The sequence below is a fragment of the Meleagris gallopavo genome, chromosome 2 (assembly GCF_905368555.1).
Source record: "Meleagris gallopavo chromosome 2, MGAL_WU_HG_1.1, whole genome shotgun sequence".
Lineage (NCBI taxonomy): Eukaryota > Metazoa > Chordata > Aves > Galliformes > Phasianidae > Meleagris > Meleagris gallopavo.
In genome coordinates, this window is record NC_139405.1 from 53,072,521 (window position 1) to 53,092,199 (window position 19,679).

A 19,679-nucleotide genomic window follows, 5' to 3' on the forward strand; every position below is an offset into this window, starting at 1 on the left:
ATATGGCAAAGCTTCATATTCAGGGTTCCATGAAAATCACTGTAAAATTTATCATTCTTTTACAGACAAGATTCCAGTAAAAATCCCTGATTTTGCAGTGAGCTCAGCATCATGACATCTCTGGCCACCTGGAACCTGCAGGATTCAGTGCAGCTGATTTTGCCACAGGTTCTGCCAATCTCGCCTCTTAGAGAAGCATAGGAAGAGAGGTATAGACATGAGGATTTGATCTATTTGACTCTGCCAAATATACAAAATTTTTCACATACCAAATCTACTGAGATACCAAATTGCTTAATTTGCTTAAGCCTAAGGTGGCTGAGGTAAAACAATGTTATTCAAACTTGTATGCTACGTAACGGCATAAATGGTTCGAATTGTATATTAGGAAGAATTTCTTCTCAGAAAGAGAATGGAATAGGCTTCTCAGGAAGGTGGTGGAGTCACCATTCCTGGAGGTTTTCAAGAAAAGTGAAGATGTTGCACTGAGTGACATGGTTTAAAGTGGTCACAAGCATGGGTTGATGGTTGGTCTGATGGTCTTATTAGTCTTCCCAGCCTTAATGATTCTATGAAAATCACATTGCCACAGATCTGAGTGGTCATCTAGCAATAGCAGTCCCAGTTACACCTGTCACCCTCAACAGCAGTCATTTATCTTCTTTCTCTAACTCCTTTGTATAAACAAATATAAACGTGCACAGTGCTAGTGCATTTAAACGGTGTAGTCAAGACTTTTTTACTTCACATGCAGTTGATTTGGGATTTGCCTGTGGCTGCCAGGATTATCAGTGAAATTTGGCTGCCTTCCCTGAAGTCCTGCTGCTTTGGAGGTCTCCACTGTAGTACGCAAGACAGTTGGGGCAAGGGAACAGATGCTTCTGCAGGATCCTTTCATCTAGTGGAACAGAAGTGCAGCACTAGTAAATATGTACCTGTGAGAGCACACTGAAACTGGGACAAAGGTAAAATGCATTGATTTCACTTTTCATAGCTAAATTCCTTCTTTCACATGAAAAACAGATAAAAATTTAAAAGGAACTAAAAGAGTTATGAAATTGAGCGAACTATTGGAGATTTAGTTTTAATAGAAGCAGAATGACAGTGCAGGAAAAAAAATTAAGCTATTTGCATAGGCTGATGGCTTCTGTTGACATCTCAGTTGGGCATTTTTATGACCAGCTCAGCGAGGAACTGTGTTTTGTTTTCAGCAGTGACTAGAATAGCAAAATCAACTGCTCAAACTGTTTGACTTTAAAGGACAGATAGTGAAGATATATTGCAAGACTGGAGAAAAGCAATACAGCCTCAGTTCCAGGTCTGGAGAGGATTGCTTATGAACTGAGTTGTAGACAGCAAACCAATATATGTTTCTCAGCAAGAAATATAGAATAGAAACAGAAAACAGAAATTAGAGAAATGGGCCACTGACACATTCTTGCTTAAGTGAAATTTTCATCTCTGAAAGGGAAAGTGATCATCATAGCGATGAATGTGATATTAAAATAAAGGTGTGATAGTTTTCCAATGTTCTGTCCAATCCATTTTTAATAATTTGACCTACTTTTCTTTTTTTCTTTTTTTGTGAACCTGTTCTAAGCATTTCTACTTATATCCAGCCAGTATCTTCTACTGCTTACTTTCGTCTTGTTATTGTAAGTGATAATTGTATGAAAAATCCTAAACAATGTGTCTGCCCTTGCTGTTCACAGTCTTAAAGTGTTTATTCATCATGATTTGAGATTTAATTTAATTCAGACAAGCTACATAAATTACATTCTTTTAATCTTCTGTCATAAACCAATTCTTCTTGTCTCTTCATGATCCATCTTCTTTGATTTATATGCATTTTGACTGACACTATGAGGTTTCCAGGAAACAATGCATGATTTTATGTATGCCTTCATCCATGCCAAAAGTTGTATAGGGTCTCTGAATAAAATCAAATACCACAAAAGACTGCTGCTTTTCAACAAAGAGCTATGACAACATCCACTTCTCCCCCAAAACTCAGAAATTCTATTCTTCCCTGTGTCTCCAAAGTATAAAAATGGTTTTATTTCATTCTAATAATCTGCAACCATTCTGAGTTACAATTGTAATGTTTTCCCCAAGGGCCATAGTACTGATTTTGATATTTGTTTCCTTATCTTCTGTAAGTTGTTGCCATGTAAGAACAACTTACTATTTAAGGGGAAATCCTTACAAACTCTTCACAGTCTTGAGACTGGGCCTCTTCTCCATGTGACATTGAATTTTGGGGCACAACAAAAAGTAGGACTTCCTAGAGCTCAGTAAACAGAGAGAAACAGGGGCAGTCTGCTGCTTGCTCTGTAGGCAGCTCCAACTCTTTTTTCAAAACATTCCTCTGAATCAATTATCTAGGAAAAAAAAAATCTCAAATACCTGCTTTGTCTTAAATATGCGAAGAAAATAGTGATTTTGATAGGAAAATTCAGATGCCTAAATTGGAGTGTACTTTAAAGTGTTTTGCTGAAACAGAGCCCAAGGACAAAAGATAGAGTTTGGAAACTGCATCAACAATAGACAGCCATTACCTAAAACATGAAATGAACTCAAATATTTTAGCTCTGCTATTTAATTATTTATTTTAATATTCACTCATACCTGCAATTCCTGCAGTGAGAGTTACTGCAATAATATAATATGCAAGAACAGTCTCTTGATACTTTCTGCATATGTAAAAGTGGAAATCTCACAAGAGAATTTGAGCTTGAAAGATTTTTAGCCTGATTTCTGCTGAAAGGCTTTGTTGTGCTCTTGGATCAGCTTCAAAATTTTTTGATGCCTCTTTCCGAGGCTCTCCAACTACTGCTAATGCAAAGATCACAGTTTCAATTTTAAGCATTTATTAAAAAGATAATTTTCTCTGAGGGGAGGGGAAATAATAAATCCACCGATTAACCCGCATCACTTAGTTTGTATCAAGGAAACCTAAATAATTTTCATGTTGCCCTTAATTCCTCGGTTATCAGAATCATTTCCCTACAACTCTCCATCAGCTTCTCACTGAGGGTGTGTTACGAGGCTGAGTGGGGACATGCAAATCATGCATACATCCCCGGAAAAATGCTTGGCAAATCTGGCTTTTCAGTTTTGTATTCACTTGCCAAAAAATATTCCCTCATCCCCCAAGCCTTCCCTCTGCCATGCCTAATTTAATTTCAAAAGTCAGAAGCTTAACGGGGACATAAGCTTCCTAAACATGCTGTCATCTAGCAGGGAATGTGAATTCAAAGCTCATAATTATGAATTTCTTTAGATGCAGAAAAGTCTGTACAATCTTCCAGATATTCTCTTCCACAAGTGCTAACATAACAGGCTTCATACAGAAGGTGGGGAGCTGCCCCTCCCAATCCACTTATCCTTCCCCCCTCCCCCCCCCCCAAAAAAATAAACCATAAACATCGGGTTTTTCACTATCCCACGTAGCCAATGAGACATGACACTTTTTTTCTGTGATGCCAGCGGTTGTGAGTTGCAAAAATATTCCACATTTCATTGCAACAAGAAGCTAAAGGTAGAGAGCTGAGGGCAAACCGGAGTTCTGTAACTTCGTTATTTTATCTGGCAGAGAGGACCTGCATGCACTGAATTTTCAGTTTTAAGTAAAAATAGATCACTCGCTTCCAAGAACTCTCTCTTTGCACCTTCCTTTTCCTCAAGTCTTTAGGACCTTTGCAATGTACGAGTGCAAATACACTGTGCCTATTTAGGAGGGAAGAAAGGAAATGATGGCGATATCATTCATTTTAATCACTGGTTTTAAAACAGCTGGTGAGACCTGCCTTCTTTAAGCACAACCATTTTGTACCTTTTTCCTTCCTCCGATAAGGAGGAATTTTTGCTTAAAGTGAGAGTTAAGTACTTGCCAATAGCCCACAGTAAATACTTTTTTTTTTTTTCCCCTTTTTGTACTCCTGTGATGACTGGCCTTCTTTCCCCTTCAGTAATCACTGTCTAAAAAAAGAAAACCTCCAAGAGCACTTCACTTCTGTCCCTTCCCCCTGGCAGAACGCCCAGCCTCAGTATGATGCTTTTAAACCCTTCCCCCCACAGACACACGGTTTCCACCACATCATTATCCTGCACAGCAGAAGGGGGGAGGCAGGGCTGGGGGATATGATACAATACAAGCAGAGAGACATTCAGACAGCTCTTTAGAGCAAGCACCTAACGCTTTCCGTTCTATATATCTGCACATACAGTTACACGTATGCACACGTGCACGAATAACCACAGAAGAGAAATCTTTTGGTGCAATGTATCTCATGGTTGCCTTGGGTAAGAGGTCTGTGCCACAAGGAAAACATATTGAATATACAATGAGTTGAAATTGCCAGGGAATCTAAAGTGCATGTGAATGCATCGTGCACATGCAAGTATGCTGGTTTGTTGGAAATCCTGCAGCAATTCCAGTAGGCTGAGAATAACAGCCAAAAGAAAGAGAGAAGGAAAAAAAAAAAAAAAAAGAGGAAAAAAAAAAAAAAAAAAAAGAATGCAGAGCCTTTCTATTGTTGTGCAACGGGCAGGTTCTCAGATAATGATATGAACTGTGATACAGCACTCTTTCCACAAGAAACTAATGGGAACTGTGATGATGCACAACAATTTTGGATCCTACCCTGGGTTAACAGTGCTGTTATCATCCTAAAGAGTGCTGCAGGGAGGTGACCAGCAGATGAAGGCTGCATTATTCAAGACATTTGGATGGAAAAATTAAACTCGGATTTACAGCAAGGAGTCCTTTCAGTGCTGTAGCTTTATCAGTCACCCAGAGAATCAATACGTTTTTTGCTATATCACTTATACTGCTGCAGCAAGGCAAAGATCTTCTGTGATAAACTATGGTTTATTTTTTCATTCCTGTTCCTAAGTAAGCAGTCACTCAGGTCATACAAAGCTAAGTATCTTACTCTCTTCCTTTTAACCCAATTCTAGTTTTCTGGGCATTAGCTCATGAAATTGCCCAGAAATGCTGAATAAGACTGTGTTCTCTTTAAGCTGATGATAGCAGCATAAAACAATTGAGTCTGGTATCTTTTTTTTAACTTGCTCCTAGTAGTTTCAATAGAGATCAAAATAAATATAGAGATAAGCCTATTTAACTAGAATTAAGATAACCTGTGAAATGTCACTGGATGAGGAGATACAGTTCTATCCAGGGAAACACTGAGGTTGTGCTCAATGGCACCAAATGTACAGAGCAGCCCTGGCTGAAACTGTCCCTTCCCCCTTCCTGTGAGCTGTTTACTCCTGTTTGCATGATCTCAACCATTTCAGGGTTGCACCATGAAACTTATTAGGAAACAAATCCAATTAAAAAAAAAAAAAAAAGCAATAAAACAATACAGATGGGAACATGGGAACAGAGAGGCAGAATCAACTGCTGAGGACAAAACTCCCATTACTTGTATTTTATCATCAAATCACAGTCTTGAGCAAAAGTCCTGCAACTTTTAGATGCTGTGTAAGATAGTGTCATGCTACAAAATGCACCTCCTTTCACAAACAGCTACAACTCCTCCATTTGTGGAGGAAACCTTCACAGTTTTTGTGGTCATATTTTGAGCCAGATTTGAGAAAGGATCTTCTGCGAAAGGTTGGGTTTTAATGGTTTTGTGTTTTTTTCTCCTGCAAAGACAACAGAGGGTTTGTTTGTGAAGTAGATGAGTTGGAAGACCTGGTGAGAGTGCAGCTGTACCAGCAAAAGGAGTAATTCCTGGTTGGGGGAAAGAGTGAATACGATGATGGGGCAAAGCAGGGAAAAGAGCTACCTCTGGTGGGAGCAGGGTTTCCAGAGCAACCCATGCCCCAAAATATGTAATCGTGCACATAAACTGAGCTGCAGTCACTTTGCTCTCCACAGGCTTTAACAGTCATTTTACGGCTCAAGTGTGCCAGACCCTTATGAGACCTTTTACAGAGGAAAATCTGCCACTTAAATAAATTCCTATCTATATTAAGACAAGACCTGACACTCAGACTTCAGAAGAGCTGGGATTCTGCTTAATGCAGTACAAAGACAAGTGTTTCCCAAATCATTCACCAGAGTCTTGGGAATAAGCCTATTAGCAAACCAGGTGAAAAACCTGACCACACCTTTTGCATTTGGAGCCACGTGCATTCAGATGATTAGCTTGTGTAAGGTTAGGATCAAAAACTAAATGTTGACACTGCAGTCAGTCAATCAAATCTTGCAGCTAAATAAGAAGGATGCCTTCGGCAAGACCTAGTCGACCTAGATTTCAAGACTGTGTAAATACTCTAATCCTGTTTATCTGCTACCTCTCTCAGGGAAAAGCAAATCCTTAGTGGATTCCCAAAGCCCCTCTCCCTTGTGCTAGAGTTACATTTGGTCGGTGAGGGGACAGAGACAGAGCTGCTTCTGTGGCTTGTCACCACGGCAGCTTGGATTCAAAACACTTGCAGCAAACTGCTTGCAGTTGTGTATGAGAGAGGAGACACTGGCAGGAAATTTTAATAATGAATGCATTTGGGAGGAAAAAAAAAAAAAAAAGAAAAAAAAAAAGCTATCATATATCCAAAGTGCAGAGGAAAACGATGTTTTATTTTTAAAATAGTCAGAGGTCAGAAGAATGGCTCAAAGAGGACTTAACTTTTGTGAGAGACCCCTCTTATAATGAATGTAAGACCAAGCCAGTCATAAGTAGCATCCAATATTCTCTCTGAAAATCTAGCACTTATTTAAACATGAAGTTTCTTCATTATAACTACTACTGCTATTGCAGATCATAACCAACTGTGTGGAACAGCTTCCAGTTAGCAGAGAAAGGAGAGGCTGCGAAATTAAAATCAGCAAGAAAATGATCCATGTACCACTACAGTGCAAAATGCTGGTCCCTTTTGCAAGAGAATTGCACTTAGAATGTGAAATAAAAGTTGTCCCTCATCTGCAGTAAAATTTCCCTCCATAGCCTGCCGACATTAAGCACAAGGCTGGGGGAAAAGCTGCCTGCTCTGCTGGGTGCTGGGTGGGAATGTGTACAGGTTGAGCAGCCCTTTGGGCTAGGAGGGAGGGAGAGAGGAGGCCCGGAAATTTAAGCCAGTTCGATTCTGTTCAAAACCCCAAGCATTGTCTCATTCTTCCATAGCAAACAGTGCTTGTAACTGCTCTAGTAAAAAGCATATGTCGAATATGTTTTCCTTCTTTTCCTGCTTTCTTTCTTTCTTTTTTATTCTTTCTCTCTTTCTTTCCTTCCTCCCTTTCTTACTTTTTTCTTTTCTTTCTTCCCCTCTTTCCTTCTTCCCTTCCTTCCTTGCTTCCCGTTTCTTTCTTCCTTTCTTTTTGTGCGTGTGTTTTTTTTTTTCCTCCAGGAAAATGGTCCTGCAAACCAGTGTAACACTACCCTATTTGAGATTGTGCAAAGTATGTTTACCAAGGCTGAAAGGAATTTCATACATACACCCTCCCCCAGGATCTGCAGGGCTCAAGAAGGGCTGAGCCAGGCAGGGTAAGAACTTGAAAAGTTAAGAAAAAGAGAAGGCTTTTTTTTAATTTAAAAAAAAAAAAAAAAAAAAAAAAAAAACAAGCACCCCTTTATTTTCTTCAATTCTTGGCCTGAAACACAGAAGTCACTGCGAAAACATACTTCTTTATTTAAATTTATTCCCTGTTAGATAGTTACCACTGCTTTAAAAATACTTGATTTTGTTGAAATTCAACAAATGCCCCCTCTCCAAAACACGCACACAAAGGTGGAGGCACAGAAAAGATTTCTCTAGTAGGGAGAAATCTATTGGATGGAGGCACTTCTTTATTTTTTTATTTTTTATTTTTTAACCCAGATAAATTAAACTATTTAAGTAATGCCACTGCTACAAACAGTGATATCAGTGCAAGCAGAAAGGTGCCATGATGTGAGGCAAGGGTGTCAACAAATAGCCAGGAGACAGGAAATGTGTGATTCACAGTCTCTGCAGACCAGATGAATCTCCCCTCAGAAGTGTTTGTCTCCATCAATTATAGATAGAGCCTGGTCAATCATCCAAGATTACACACTGCACTTTTTGCTGGCTGGCAGCTGGAAGCAGTAGTGGAGGGCGAGTGATAGTTATAGAAGGCATTTCAAAATGTTGCACATCCAAGGAATGTAGTAGCTCAGATACAGACATTCTCTTCTTGGTGCATGGCCTTGTTCTCACAAGACACAGCATCCTGTTCTTCCAAAAGAAGCCAAGGCAAGGAGTGTCCAGAAGACACTCTGCAAAATCTTTGCAAAATCAAATCCTATATCTAAAGCAAACAAACAAACAAAAAAAAGAATTTACAGCCACAGCTGACCTCTTCTTAAGTTAACATGATCTCCACAGATGCACACGAATGCTGTTAATGTTAGCAGTTAATTTCTTGCAGGCTGGAATACTATGTTCTGTGTTGCATAACTTTGACTATGCATTTGAGCATGATTATAACTGATTCATTGGATGAGCTACTTATGCTGCAGCTGAAAGGGAATTTGTTAGAAAGACAAATATGGTATGTATGGTAGCAGGATGTATGGTAGCAGGATGCTATGACAAACTGTTTCTGCTTACATGTGCTCATATTGTTTTAACTGCGGGGAACTGCTCATAGCAATGCGATACAGACTAAAAGTTATATAGAGAGAAGTAGGTTCTTCAGTCTGCCTTATTTTAGACATCTAAGAATTAGACGAATCACTGCCCACAAGTGTCCGTATCTTTTCATGGAGTGCACAGCGTCTTAGCAGTTGGATATATATCAGAAGAAAAATAACACCCTTTCTCTATCACTGCTTTTTACTATTGTGGCAAATTATTGTGAGTACTCCATCTAAATAACTGTATTTATGCAATACATACAAATTGTTATAACTCATATTACAAACTCACCATAGTTCCTCCAAGCAAATCATCATCATCTCAAGATTAACTTCTATACCCAATCTAGTGGTAATTTGTGCTTCAGCCAAGCAAGACCTTTATCATATTCTCACCAGTTTCCTTTCCACAGGTTCACATTTACCAGCCAGTGAACATCATATATTTAACTATGGAGGAATAAATAATGCATAAAAAGCCTTTTTGTGAATACTCAAATCATGTTTTTAACAGATTTACATAAAGTCACATTCACTTTGTCCTTCTTTCTTCACTTTCAATCTCACATGCATGAAATACTCATGGGAAGCAGAATTTGAGGTTACACACTGAAATTGCCTCAGATCTGCAATTACAGGAATAACTTCGCTGTGAGTTATTTTTGTAGAAAAGAGAAACAATACCACATATATGAAGAATTACCATTGGCAGACCCCAATACAACACTAGTCATAGAGCTTTCGATATAATTGACTTAAGTCATATTGACTTGAGTCATTTCAGGCTAGATCCATTAATTACAATTAAAAAATAAAAACAGCATAGCAGAACAGTAGTGTGATTCCAAGATGTTCTCATTATCTACAAAATACAAATGACAGCAATAGCCAGAAGGCTAGAATATTTTGTTCATAGGTATTCTGTTACTAGAAACCAAGGCATAATATTTGTACAAATTACTTGCTCAGAATATAGATTAACACTTTGAGAACCTCTAAAAACTCCTTGTTTTTCAGCTAAAAGAACTTTGTTTCCTTTTAAATCAATGAACTTTTTTTAGCTCAGCACATTTTTGTTTCAATCTAAAACCTTTCTTTCCAGCCATCTCAGTTTAAAAGTGCAGACAGAAAACAAGTGACTCCTTTGCACTGCCCCCAGAACGTCAGACAAAAACGTGAACCAGGGGAGGTTGCATCACAGTAACAACCATGTACAACTTTTTGTTGTGTTAATAATAGTCAAACATGCAAAACCTGTCAAAAAGAAGCTGAAGGTCCCTTCTCCGAGGCACTCTGGGGTCTTGGAGGTTTGTACTCTCTGTTTCAGTGTGACATGCATTGTCTTTTTGGCGCTGTGATTATCTTTGCCTCATTGTCTGCCTCAGGAAAAGATATCACTGACTGTTCCACCTTAGTGACTCTTTAGGTATGAGATAACCTACTTAATGCTGGCTCTCCAGATGTTGAGAAATCTGGACTTTACTGCCATGTGGGATCTTCATGGCAGTACATCCACTGTCAGTATTTGTTTCCCTTCTTCTCTCATAGTAGATAAGCTTTATAGAAAAACATGCTAGTAAGACATGAGACAGGCAAAAGTAGCACAACTGCTATTGCAGAGTTCATTTTCCCTTTTCCTCTCTCCAGAGATCCCCTGCCTTATTTTTTCTCCATCATTGCACTAGATTTATTGCTCCAGTAAATTTCTGCGAAAGGAGAAAAAGATGATACTTGAAGACCCTGGGGACTACCAGCACGGATCCCCTGTCCACTCAGGTCTGCTTCGGAACAGAAGTATTCCAGAGGGTTCAATTGTTCTATCAGAGCTAAGCCAGAGCCAGGGACAAGTAACAGAGAGAATGGGGGACAGGCAGTAAGGAAGAGGATGAGTGTTTGGAATGGCAAGATGGAGAAAACTCTGGAAAGAAATGGAAAGTGCTGATGGAATCCTTAGCCCTAGGGGACATTCGGATAACAGAAAGAGGAGCAAAGGAGGAGTGAGGCAAATGTCCACAGTTCTGCTGGTAAAAAACGTGCCCATAAGAGTCTTGCTCACCTATGGGGAATGAATGGATGTTTTTCCCATCCATTCCATATTATTTGACTTTGAAATCAAGTGAAACACTCTCTCTCTTTTCTGATATAATATAACTTGGTTGCATGCTGTAGTGGAATATAGTGCATTACTATTTTATTTTTTTCACTACAGTAATTTGCACAATGAAAGGAGAAATGCAAAGATCCTGTGAGATGGGCCATGGTAATGTCATACCACGCTCAAAACTTTACTTAGCACCATTGTGTGCTTCGTTTAAAATCTGACAATGCCCATTCTCACATTGCACTTCATTTAAATCTGACATTCCAGTTACCTGGAGCAAGTGCTTTGATGAAGAGAAACTTGGAGGGTATTCCACCAGGACACATTAAACTGTTACAAGTCATAAAACATCTGCACCCAATGGCAAGCTATAAAGCTGAATGGATAAAGCTATTAAATGGATAGCATTGCTGAGCTGAATTTTGCCCCCTGTGAGCACACTCAGCTGGTTCACACATGCAAAAGGTTTTCCCATGATTGTATCTTGTACAGCTCATATGATTACAATTTCCAGTAAGGAAGATTGCTTGCAAGTGTTGAGTTAGGACAAATTTGTTTGCTCCTGTTGAATGAAGAGCAGATAGCATGTAAGATTCCTCCAGTGTTTATCGAGCATATAATCTGAGATGTCTTTTCCCATCGTTTTGGCTGTGTGGTTTTATAAAATGATCAGATAAATTAAATAATACTGTAGGATAGAAAAAGTCACTAATATAAGAATTTATATACTTGTGTATTTTAAAAAGCTTTGGCATTTCTATCAGCTCTTCTTGTTCAATTCCACCCTCTATATGCAGAAATGAACAGGGAGAGGAGGTGGTATCTCGTTCCAGCTCTGCTCTGAAGTTCAGCAGAGCCGGGACCTGCCTGGACTCCGACAAAGACCCCAGAAAAGATCAAGCAGATCACAGCATAAAGGGTTCCTACACTCTATATATCTAAACAACATTGTTGTCTTAATTAGTCTTAAGCTGGTTAAGACTAAATAGAGGTAGGCATAGGTTTCTTTCTAGCAACCTAACATAGACAAGAAGTCATCCATCCAAATGTGATTCCTAGAGACCATATTTAATTTTTTAAGGGGAAGCTAAAAAATTATCTTCAAAGAATGAACAGAATGACTGTCTATATGCTGTCACAGACTCCTACTGATTTTGTCCAAGAAATGTGACCTTATCTTCTACCCATGTCTTTTTCCTAGCTCTGCTATTCACCACAGCATCTACTCAGTGGAAGCCACATTTGTAAGATACTGTTCTAAGCTGTTTCATGTTCCAACCACCACTTCTCCCTTATTTTCCTTGAGTGGACTGCCATTTTCAACGCATACAAAAGCTTTTAATTGCCATAGGGTTCATAGAGTCCCACTTAAGGAAGTACTAGGATTTCTTTTCACTGGTATCTTTACCAATTTTTTTCACTCAAAGATTGAACAAAGAAGAAATACAATTTATTGACACGCGTTTTCTAAAAAAATCCTGCTCAGTAATCTGAAATTCTGTTTCTATATATCAGAATTCCAGTTTTCGTTACTAATGACAAATTCTCGACACTACAGATTAATTTGTTATACAAAACTTTGCATTTTTAACCAAGTAATATTTTCAAAAGTAAAATGTTAGACTGAAAATCTGCCAATCTCCTGCACCTACTGTATTTCTAGGTAATCTTGTTTGCAAACATTAACTCAACTACTACCTCTAGACGGGGTAATCGCTTAAGCAAACATTCAGATACTAATCTCTGAAAAGACAGCTCACATAGCTGTCTTCTTGCTATACATCTATCTCCTTTAGATCAAATAGACTGACTCTCTGTTCATACAACCACAGTGGCTTTCATTCATACTGGATCACCATTTTACCTGTACTAGTATCTACACGATGGACTTTCATCTACCACTCGGGACATTCCTTAAAGCTTTAACTTCAGGGTAAATTTAACTGTTGTGAATTTTAGATGAATAACATCTCCTAGGCAAGTTTTACTCTGCAGATGTCTGCTTACACAAGTAAAGCAAGTACAAGAGTTTTCATAACAGTAATCCTATACTGCAAACAGTATAGGAATTTGGACAGTATAACATTATCTAAAGACATTATTTCTTTAGCGTCTTTTGTTGCCTCCCATTCCACCAATACTAGCTTAGCTCTTATTCAATTGTTAAAATTTCAGGTAAGTATCTTTACATTTTCTCCCACATTTTCCTTTGGCTTGAGAGATGTTGTTGGTTAACAAATCCACTTCAAACTATCTTAGATTCTTTCTTAGTAATCTCATTTGCCAATCAGTATGTAGAAAGAATTGTTAGTGATTTATGTACTGGTGTGACAAAATCTCTGCTTTTTGTGTAAACCTGCCTTACCGCCTCTTTATATTATTCTATTTGTTTCTAGCAATTACTTTCTTTTACTGTAGGCTCATTGCAGAATATCTTCCCTTGGGGTCTTAGCAACACTGTGGTGGTACTGATACTGCTCCTGAAAAAGAATTATTTGAATAAGAAGAGAATCAGAACCATTATATCCATATATTTCCAACACATAACACTATTTTTACAAAGGCCAAGCAATTTTACAGTCCCAAGCAATGTTCACACTCTTGTAGTTTTGTGCAAGTGTGATGAAGCATTTGTTCTCTGAGCATGATACAGACTAACTATTCACATACAAAAGACTACTCTTTCAAAACGAACATATTTTGTAGAGTCACAGATAATGTCATTCACTGTTAACCCTCCAAGACAAGAATGTATAGTATATGTTGCAACAAAGGTATGAGCTTCAGTTACTCCGGGAATCACAGAAAGAAATTTCTTCGAATAAAAACAACTTGAACATGCACACCATAACCATCACATCTTGAAGCAAGGATTTATGTTGCGTCTATGAAAACTACCTGCAATTTTTGCTAAAAGTGAAGAAATATTGTATTATTATTATTATTAAAAACACATCAGTATTTTCTATTGTCAAATTCACCTGATGATATGCATGAGCCTCATGAAGTTCAAGGCCTAGTGCAAGGTTCTGCATCTAGGTCAGGGCAATCCCAAGCACATACACAGGTTGATGAGAAGCTCAGCCTGACCCAGAAATGTGCCCTCACAGTTCAAAAAGCCAATCATATCATGGACTGCATCAAAAGCAGCATGGCCAGTAGGTCAAGGGAGGTGATTCTCCCCATATATTGTGCTCTTGTGAGACCTCACCTGGAATACTGGATTCAGCTTCAGGACATGGACCTGTTGGAAAGGAAGAGATTATCACAAAGATTATCAAGTGGCTGAAACAGTTCTACTATGTAGATAGAGGGATCTGCTTTGTTCAGCCAGGAGAAGAGAAGGCTTTGAGAAGACTTTATAGCAGCCTTCTAGTACCTAATGGGGGCCTATGAGAAAGCTGGAGAGGGACTTTTTATAAGGACACATGATAGGAGAAGGGGTATTGACTTAAAACTGAGAGAAAGCAGATTTAGTTTAGATATAAGGAAGAAATACTTCACTGTGGGGGTGGTGAGGTTGCCCAAAGAAGCTGTGGATGCCCTTTCCTTGAAAGTGTTTGAGGCCACATTGGTTGGGAATTTGATCACACTGGTCTAGTGGAAGACATCCCTGTGCATGGCAAGTGGTTTAGAGCAAGATAGATAAACTTTAAGGCCCATAGCATGATGATAATCATTTCAAATATTTGAATGTCTGCCGTCCAGGGCTAATTTTGTTATGAAGTAATATGGAAAATGTATTAGATTCTATTTTACCCATCTCCTATATCACTGTGTACTTTAAAGGTATTTTATAAAGAGAATCCCTCTACATTTTCTATTGTATATTTCTGTAAAAATATGGCCCTCCTCACAAAAATAATGCATTAAAATTATCATAATAAAATCTGTTGGGTCATTTCTGCAGTTTGTGGAGGTTCCTTTGAATGATAGCATGCTCATCTTAACTATCAACCCACTCCTATTGTCTGCAATGTTTCTGAATGTAAACTATGAAACATCATCCAGGTCATTCATGAAACATATAAAACAATATTTGCTCATGGGATGCACTGCTAGTAACTGGCCTCCAGCTAGAATTTGTGCTGCTGCTCACAATCTTATGAGTCTATCAGCTTAGAAAGCTTTAAGTCCATCTTACCAACCACTTATCTAGCCCATACTTCATCTGCTTTTCAACGAGAGCCTTATAGGAGAAAGTGTCAAAAGTCTCATCTGAGGTGTCACATGAGACGATCTTGAAAACCACACTAGAAATCAAGAGAAGCAGTATGAGCCACTGCTGCCTTACAAACATAAGGCTTCTCCAGTTGTCTGAAAAATTGCATCACCAAATTCTTCTTGATCAGTGTCAAGGCACCATGATGGCCAGTGGCTTTGTGGGATCTAAGTTCAGGAAGCATCAGGGACTCACTAGGCCTGGGCAGGGCCAGATCTGGCAAACAGGTCCTGTTCCACACTTTCAGCCAGCAACAGGACAGCCTGAGCACTGGGGTAGCTCCAGCCCTGGACCCCAGGCACTTTCCTGGTGATGGGTATGGCCAAGGCCAAACTGGGATATCAGCCCTTCCATGGAGTCAGGATCATCCCTGTTGAGGGAAACCAGGACCAAACCATTTCAAGAGTAAAATTTTTCTCTTTTTTTTTTTCCTTTCTAGACAATTTTTCAGTCAAAGTAGCATTTTGAATTATCAGAATGTGAAAATATTTTGAAACACACATCCATGTTATATGACAAAAAAAAAAAAGGAAAAAAACTCAGCCATTTATACTAATTTCATAGTTTAATATTTTCTCTTTGCTATGTTTGATGTTAGCTTACTGAATCCTACCCTCCCCACTCTGGTTCTGAAATTTGTTATGGGCAAGATAGACTTACGTTTTTGAATCTCAAGATGGAAATCTATTTCTAATTCTATTTCTAAATTTTAATGTACTTTCAAAAAAAAAAATCTAAGGTATTAATAATAGTACTTTGTTAAGGATTTTTTCAAAATGATCCTGACAAAGCCCATGGAATCACATTAAATAAGCTCAAGTATTAATCAGAATGTGTAGTCTGTAAATCTCATGAACCTCCACTTCAAATTGTATTAAATATTCTTGTTTTCCAAAGTACATTTTACAAAATGTAGTACATCAAGCATCACTTCTTTTTTAAATAAAGATTGGCCAAATACATACCTCAAACTGAGCTTTAATGGTCCCCTTTAATTCTGTCAAAGCTACGGATTTCAGAGAGGCTTTGTTAGAAATAAAATTGGGATTGAGAACATGTATAAAACAGCTCTCTGACAAAGAGCCATATACTTAACTTTGTTTAGAGCACTTAACTTTATATATATCTCCTATCCATTCCTATGAAGAAAAGAAAAAGAGTCTTGCATGTATTTCATCACAGGATCAGAGACAGAATCATTACTTCTGTTAAAATATGAATACAGTCAAGCTTGCAATCCTTAAGAGGATTTCTTCTTCAAATTAATATTCATTAATAATATATTAGAATTTTCCTGACTTTCTACTGAGAGGACCATATAGAAAAATGTGACAAAATAGAAATTACCCAAGTGATCCTGTCTTGAAATCAAATTTTGGTGTAGTTTATTTATCTGATCCTATTTTTGCATGAGACAGTCCAGCCAATGCAATTCTGTGAACTAAGAAATCATGTAGATAAGTAAGGAAAGAAAGTGGAAGAGATATTATTTAAAATGGCAAAATCATGTTTCCAGACATGAGGACTTGATTTTCCCCATCTAGCACAATGGACTTTGTGATGCAAACTCTGGGACCACACCTTCCCTCTAGCATTTTAACGTCATAGCTTTCATTGCTTGACTACTCTTCTGCATGCTTACTGTACATTTAAAAGAAACAAATCAACTCTTCTTTACTACAGAAACACACGAGAAGAAAAAAAAAAAGAAAGAATAAGACGTCCTAGTGGATTGTCTTCTAGTTTCCTAATTTCAGTTATCCTTTGACCACATTTGTGAAGTGCTATACACTTTCATCAGTGATACTGAAGATGTCTCCTCTTTTTTCTTCATCTGGTCTAAAATACTTGTTCAAATTAGGTCATGACCCTATATTCCCTTCTAACAAGGAAATGGACAAGTTGATGTTTCACTATGATTTCTTTTAAGTCTTTGCAATGGAATAAATTTTTTCTTGGATCAGAATTCAATGCTATGGGCATTTGTGTGAAGTCCTTCTGTATGCAGCCAAGTTTTCCAGTTTTATATACAGTACAAATCAAAGACATTTCAATATATATTGTCTCATTGTAAATATGTAGAAATAAATATAAAGTCATGTATTTTCTCATTTGCAGCATCATTATCCACTCCTAATTTAAACTAATTGTCAGACTGTTGTTTTTGGTGGGACTTTTACTTGCTTGATCATTCAGTAAACTACTCAATTTTTAGAAGTTCACTACTCTAAAACTGGGGCTACAACCCTGAAAACAGTGATTGTGAGGTCTACTGGATAAAAGCTCCACATGAATGCCAAAGCACTTGGGCAGGAGGAATCCCAGGCACCCATACAGACTGGAAGGAACGGTCTTTGAAAGCAGCCCTGTGGAGAAGGACCTGGGGGTCTTGATAGCTGAAAAACTTAACATGAGCCAGCAGTGTGCCCTTGAGCCTCAGAAGGCAAATGGTATCCTGGGCTCTGTCAACACAGGGGTGGTCAGCAGGGACAGGGAGGAGATTGTCCCCCACTACTCTGCTCTTGTGAGGCCCCGTCTGGAATACTGCGTCCAAGTGTGGAGCTCCCAGTACAAAAGAGACAGGGAGCTGCTGGAGAGGGTCCAGAGGAGAGCTACGAAGATGATCAGAGGACTGGAGTACCTCCCCTATGAGGACAGGTTGAGGGAGCTGGGCTTGTTCAGCCTGGAGAAAAGAAGGCTGCGGGGTGACCTCATTGCAGCCTTTCAATACCTAAAGGGAGCTACAAAGAGGAGGGGAATCAACTCTTTGAAAAGGTAGATAACTTTAGGACAAGGAGAAATGGTTTTAAGTTGAGGGAGGGGAGATTTAGGTTGGATGTCAGGGGGAAGTTCTTTACAGAGAGAGTGGTGAGGTGCTGGAACAGGCTACCCAGAGAGGTTGTGGATGCCCCGTCCCTGGAGGTGTTTGAGGCCAGATTGGATGGGCCCAGGGCAGCCTGGTCTAGTATTAAATGGGGAGGTTGGTGGCCGTGCAAATAGCATGGGGGTTGGAGATTCATGATCCTTGAGGTCCCTTCCAACCCTGGCATTCTGTGATTCTGTGAAAGCTTCAGCAAAACAGTTAGTTCATCTATGGGTTCTATAACTAGAAGAGTGATGCAGAAGAGCAGAACAGAGACAAGTAGTTAAACTCAGCTTAGGATACTGTTAGGACTGATGTTTATCTTCCACTTCTGATGCTTACATTTTACGGTGTTGACATCCTACAAAGGTACAATATAGAATCATATAAATGAGGACTGAAAGAAATACGTTGCAGTGAGAGTTATAGACCTCACTCTATTTTTCCATGAGAGTACAAGGGATTAATTGATCACAGCATACAAGTACTTTTATTAGGAGGAATCACCAAGTACTCAAGGACTTCATATGTAGTAGAGAAATAAAAGAAAATGAATCAGAATTTCAAAACAGATGCAAGAAAATTGAAGTGAGAAACAGAGCACAGAGATTTGATTGTAGGGTGGGTAGCCATATGAAGAATCAGTCAATGGGAGAAGAGGACTGAGTCTATTCCTGTTTTCAAATTAATATACCTTTCTGTAACATGTATCAATCTTTCTGAAATATACAACCTTGGAAAAAGAAATTATTAAAATTGGCTAAATTTATCTCAGATAGTTTGGTGTGGCTGCATGTTGTCTATTAATTTGTATGTGTCTTTTACATTTTTATTTAAAAAAAAAACAACAACAACTACAGACTTAGAGAGAAGCAGACAAAGCCAGAATGAGAGCTGGGAACACAGCCCACAGCCAAGCCAAGGGAGAGTTGTCAGGATAAGTGCTGATTAGAAAAGAGCTCGAGCTTCAAGGAAAGCTAACATCTCTCTTCATTTGATATTTGTTGTACTGAAGAAAAGAAACCTTTGTTCTTTTTTTTTTTTTTTAATAATAAATAGAATTTTAGAATCAGTTTCTCTTTCCTTCTGATTTAACAGAATCTGGTTTTCTGGCTAATTGCTCAAGTCAGGGAGAGATAACACTGAGTTTCACAGACTCAGTTCAGAGAGTAAAAGGCAAAATTCAAAAGCCTATGATCAAACTAGAAGCTTTAATGTTCTCCACATTCCCTAAGACCTGTGAATCTATGTCTATTCTGAATATGTATTGATTTGTCCTTCCTGCTTGATATAACAAATCTGATTTAAAGACTAGAATTATGCTGCTTTACATTCTTAATCCTCTTCAGCAAACTTAAAATTGAAAGCATATTGAAGGTAGTTGAAAGATGTTAATGCATATCAAAGATGATACAGAGGAAGGTCTCCAACACTAAGTTATTTTCTCAAAGTACATATGAGTATCATCATTTTGCAGGCTACTTTGGATTTGTTTTCCTTTTTGCTATTTTCATGATTCCAGACACGTTTGCTGTGAGTTTTTGACATTTGACATGAGATATCTTGGTTATAAAATCCTTGATCGTCTGTTGAAATATTGATCTCATTTTGCCATATTACAAGTTTCCTCATATTAAAATATATTATTCAAAATTTTTCAAATCTTCAAAATATGATTCTATCTAAACTAGACCATAAGTAATCTGGTGCTGTGTTATCAAGGCCTCTAAACTTCCAAGTCACATTTGTTTTCTCATGATACTAAAATACATGTTTTTAAACAGCCAGGTCTGCAAACTTAGCCATGGTTTTGACTGTTCTTTTGAAGCATTGCCTCATAGTACATTGTATGAGTCTGCAGCAAAGTTTTTATCTCTTACATTTGCA

General features: G+C 38.3%; 1 long non-coding RNA gene across 1 annotated transcript in view; it reads left to right on the plus strand.

Moving 5' to 3' along the window:
- The first annotated feature begins 808 nt into the window (after positions 1-808).
- The window catches only part of LOC104909737 (uncharacterized), a 29,183-nt gene continuing 10,312 nt past the window's right edge, over positions 809-19,679 (plus strand). Inside the window, exon 1 of the long non-coding RNA XR_014881371.1 lies at positions 809-965. This is a non-coding gene — a long non-coding RNA (uncharacterized LOC104909737). The remainder of the gene's footprint in view (positions 966-19,679) is intronic.